Source organism: Octopus sinensis, linkage group LG11, assembly GCF_006345805.1.
Source record: "Octopus sinensis linkage group LG11, ASM634580v1, whole genome shotgun sequence".
Taxonomy (NCBI): domain Eukaryota; kingdom Metazoa; phylum Mollusca; class Cephalopoda; order Octopoda; family Octopodidae; genus Octopus; species Octopus sinensis.
This window is the reverse complement of record NC_043007.1, coordinates 23,716,674-23,721,673: the sequence shown is the minus strand read 5'-3', so window position 1 is coordinate 23,721,673 and position 5,000 is coordinate 23,716,674. Positions and strand designations below refer to the sequence as shown.

Below are 5,000 nucleotides of genomic sequence, written 5' to 3'. Positions count from 1 at the left end.
GTAACAGTGGCCGTCATGAGGGGAGCAGTCAGTGTAAAAGCAAAGGGGGGAAGACGATGTTACAAACACAGAAGCTGAAATACATCGATAATAATATATTAAAGATTGCCATTCAGCAGTTTACACATAATTATATACACATATATATAATATATATATACATACTTTCATAATCACTCAATAAATATATGCGTACATAACACATACACAACACTATGTGCATATACACACACATATATACATATATAATATATACACACACAAATACCCCACTCACGTATGTTTTACATACATATATATACATATATATATATATATATATATATATATACCCACTCACATAAGTGCTAATTGCAGCTGGCTCCCGCCGTGGTATATATATACGTTAAGGTAATATGTACACATACATATATGTATGCTCCACTGGTGATACAATGAACATATATGCCTGTGTATGTATATATATATATAATATATATATATATATATATATATATATATATACCCACTCACATAAGTGCTAATTGCAGCTGGCTCCCGCCGTGGTATATATATACGTTAAGGTAATATGTACACATACATATATGTATGCTCCACTGGTGATACAATGAACATATATGCCTGTGTATGTATATATATATATATATATATTTCTACATACATTGTGTGGTATTTGTGTGTGTGAGTATTATATAGGCACATATACAAGCAGTACACAAATGTAGAAAAATATCCCCTTCCTACCTCGTTAAGCAATACAATACAGTAGAAAAAGAGTCAGTCAGTCTACAAATACATACAAACAGTGAACATTACCTAACATATTATATATATATGTGTATGTATGTATATATATTAATGTGTAGATAAGTATATATTGTATTTAAAATGAAGGGAAATAAAGAGTTAATACTCCCCTTCCTCGTCTTTAGATAGAATCAGACGTTGGTGGGGGTCGCCAAGGCGAGAAAGCGGAAAAGACAAGCAAAAGCAGAGAAGTGAAGAGAAGAGACGACGATTTAAAGCTTTCGAAAATAAAATAAAATACATACAAAAACGGAGCAGCCTAAGCTAAAACACAGACATCCACATATAATAATAATAAGACATGTAACGAATGGTTAAGGGCGTCGAAAAATGCAGTTTGATATTCGGATATTACACCTTTACCTACCTAAATATAAGGCCTGGCCCCAGAAAAAAGTTTCCAGAAAATAGCTATTTACTGTTGAAGCCTCAGCCAAAACAGGCACTGCGCAACTCGCCTGCGCAGACAGCGTCAACTCGACCGAAAAAAAAAAAAAAAAAAAGCAGCATAAATAACGTTTACCAGATCGCTCTTTAAGCCCGCGCTACGGATGCTCAACAGTGACATAAACTAACTAAGGGGAAACAATCCAAGCCAGGAGGAGGCGCGCTTGGGCAAAGAAGGCGTAAGTTATAAATTAACAAGGGAGCGTTCGTTAATTCACTTCACACACATATATATCTATATATATATATATATATATATATATATGTATGTATGTGTGGTTGTGTTTCCTCCCCACCCCGCTTCATGTATATAATTGGTATTTGTCGTTGTTGTGTAAGATGGCTCTAACACACACATCACATTTTTTTTTTCTGTTTACTAATATATATATCTTCTTAAAAATAATTTACTTCAGAGAAAAAACAGAAAAAAATATATATCTATATCTATTATATATATTTTTTTTCTCTCTTTTTTATTTTTTTTTTACTCGATTAGTTTATCCGACTCAATTGCATTCCCCCCACCCCCACCCCCTAAAGAACTTAGAGAGGAAAAAAAAAAAAAAAAAACACGATTTGTTACCGACGTTATTTTCAGGAATGTCGTACAAGCGAATCTAAAAAACCAGTCTTCGGCGACATGACGGTGTTTTTGATGATAAGCCTTGTAACAAACTGTAGAACGCAGTACTAAATTCCCTTTGCTAGTTTACTGTTCTACGTTTTGGATTCAAATTATGATAATATTGTTATTTGCTTTTCGTCTCCCCCCGAGGATAATAACACCCGGGGTAAATTAAATACCAATAGTATATACGAGTCGATCTAATCTGCTATCCTTTTCCTCTATAAATTTGTCAACAAAACAAAATCATTATGATTTTTCTTCTTGTTTTACTCTTCCATATAAGCGTTTGGTCTGGCCGAGAAAGAAAAGCGTCATTGCCACATTTAGTTTTATGGCTTTCAGTTCAAATCTTGTTTCTATTACGACTGTATCTGACATCTCTTTGGCGTTGATGGAGTATATATATCAGTCATTTACCGGGATTGATTCTGTCAACTAAATAATGTCTTGTAGCTATCTACTCAAAAAGAAATGATTACATCTTTCGATTCTAAATAAAATAGATTCCTTTGTGGGGGGGAACATTATTTATTTTAGGTGAAATGAAAGGGCGTTTTTTATTTGTTTTTATATTCTCTCTTCATCTTGGAGTATTTCATACGTAATATGACAGGCAAATTCTTGTGGAGAAAAAAAAAAACTAACATTTTCTGCCAACATTTCAATGTTCGGAATGCCTGATAATAGCGGGGTACCATCATGGGTTATTGGGTCTATGAGACACCTAAAGACTTCGTCGAGCTGACTTTTCCTACATGAAAACAACTCTCCAAGCTATATTTATGGGATGTATTCGATTCAGCAGTGAAAGCTATGAAAATCTGAACACAAAACAGAAGGATACAACTGTGGGAGCCTATACGTAGGCGTTTGCTGTGCTGGAAATAAAACCTAAAAAGGAAACGACACGTTCGTTCATGTACTATTACATGGCCCTAAAAACCCAGGAAGGCCATGACTGGATTGTTCTTGACCATGGGTCTGCTCGATCAGAGTTAGTAACAGCTAAATACTAATGCATTTAATTTGGTTATGTTATTTCTGCCACTTCACCCACAATCTTTAGATGTGGCATTTTTTTGACATGGCAAGAAGCAATGAATGATTGGAGATGTCTAGTTGGTGGAGACGATCCCACTTGTAGCCCGGAAGTTGATACTTATTGACCCCACTTTGATCAAAGGCAATATCTGGACATGCTGTGTATATGAAGGCAACTAAATAGTGACATATATTTTTCCCAGTTCAACTCAACTGTCCCAATGTTTGCAAATTATTGGTTTCTTCTGACAACATCCAAGACCAATATTTTGCAAGGACAGGGATACAGTAGATTCAATTAAATTATCACCAATGTATTACTGCTATCCCATGAATTCTAAGAAAATAAAATATTTTAATTTAGTTCAAGTGAGAGGAAACTAAATAATGTAATGCATTTATCTCGAAACTTTAATATTTCTGCTACCCCAATATGTCTTAATAGTCAGAGACTAAACTGGATCTCTCATCCAGGGCCCTCTTAGCAGCATTATAAGACACCAAGTAAATCAATGCACTGGATCCTATAGTATTTATTTATTGATAGCAAGCCCCAGTACACAGATTAAAATTGGCTCCTGGAGCTGTGAAGATCCCAGGTAACTGCCCAGTGTGCCCCTGCCTTAAGACAGCACTGCTCTTATCCTCACTCAATGTACTGGCAGAGAAGGGTGTAATGTGGGTACCAAGTAACATTTATAATAAAACATCTCAAAAGCAGAAGCCAACAACCTATTTCTTTACTACCCACTAGGGGCTAAACACAAAGGGGACAAACGGATTAAGTCAATTACATCGACCCCCAGTGCGTAACTGGTACTTAATTTATCGACCCCAAAAGGATGAAAGGCAAAGTCAACCTCGACGGAATTTGAACTCAGAACGCAGCGGCGGACGAAATACCGCAAAGCATTTCGCCCGGTGTGCTAACGTTTCTGCCAGCTCGCCGCCTTAAGCAGATGCCAACAACCATCCACAACTGGAATGAGAAAATACATTGCTAGGTTATCTTCCTATTGAATTACAACATGATGGCACAGTCAAATTCAAGTACAATACCAAATTGTTCAGGAATCAGAATGATTGAAGACCAAGTAAGATGGAATGTGGCATTACATGTCTTGTGATGCATATGTGACCTCTTTAGGTTACAGATTTTGAATGGATGGAGTTACAATCATGGAAGGAAAAATGGTATTATGAATGTCTTAGTTTTATCTATGCTGTTTATGGTATTTTAGAGGCTAAAGCGGCGAGCTGGCAGAAACGTTAGAACGTGGCATGAAATGCTTAGCGGTATTTCGTCTCTCTTTACATTCTGAGTTCAAATTCTGCCGAGGTCAACTTTGCCTTGCATCCTTTCAGGGTTGATTAAATGAGTACCAGTTACGCACTGGGGTCGATATAATCGACTTAATCCATTTGTTTGTCCTCTCTGTGTTTAGCCCCTTGTGGGTAGTAAAGAAATAGGTATTTTATAGTCTTAGTTGCTCCCACTTTCCACGGAGCATCTAAGCAATGAGAGATCCCCACCAAACACACTCACAAATCTTATGAGACTGCACCCTGGCTAGGCCCATATCTGCTGGGTCTTTTTTCACAATCCGCAGCCAGTTCTTGACTGGCCTGCTTTACTTCCTATGTCTCTTTCTGGCTTCCACTCAAGAGGTTCTCAATGATTTCTTCAAGAGCATGCACGGCACATGGTCGAGCAATCTCACAATGGTAGCATTCCATAGGTTACTCAAGCCGACCCTTTCCATGACTTTTTCATTTAAGAAGTGGTCATGCCAAGAAATTCTTAGTATTGTCTACAGCAAACTTGTGAAAGACATCTGCCATTTTATATATTCTGCTTGTCTTTTTCCACATCCATCAGGCATAAAGTTGTTGTCAGCATGATCGTGGGTGGATACATAGGAAGTTTGATACCTTGGTTGATGGAAGAGTTAAACCATAAAGTCTTCAGGAGCTAGAAGACAGCTGCAGCTCTGTGGAGTTTCCTCTTTACATAAATGAAGTAAATTGGCCTTAACCCTTTCATTACCAAACCGGCTGAAACCGCCTCTGGCTC

The 5,000-nt window shown here is 37.0% G+C and overlaps 2 protein-coding genes across 7 annotated transcripts in view; one reads left to right on the top strand and one right to left on the bottom strand.

Moving 5' to 3' along the window:
• LOC115217148 (CCR4-NOT transcription complex subunit 4) overlaps window positions 1-2,024 on the bottom strand; it is a 97,366-nt gene extending 95,342 nt beyond the window's left edge. For 3 of the 6 annotated variants that reach the window (XM_036507241.1, XM_029786763.2, XM_036507243.1), the window contains exon 1: window positions 1,175-1,315. The gene's annotated coding sequence lies outside the window, so the exon portion shown is untranslated. Of the gene's footprint in view, window positions 1-1,174; window positions 1,317-1,840 lie in introns of those variants that run through there. The other 3 variants (XM_036507245.1, XM_036507244.1, XM_036507242.1) reach the window with 2 other exon arrangements.
• LOC115217283 (sodium channel modifier 1-like) overlaps window positions 1,411-5,000 on the top strand; it is a 69,521-nt gene continuing 65,931 nt past the window's right edge. Inside the window, exon 1 of the mRNA XM_036507248.1 lies at window positions 1,411-1,433. The gene's annotated coding sequence lies outside the window, so the exon portion shown is untranslated. The remainder of the gene's footprint in view (window positions 1,434-5,000) is intronic.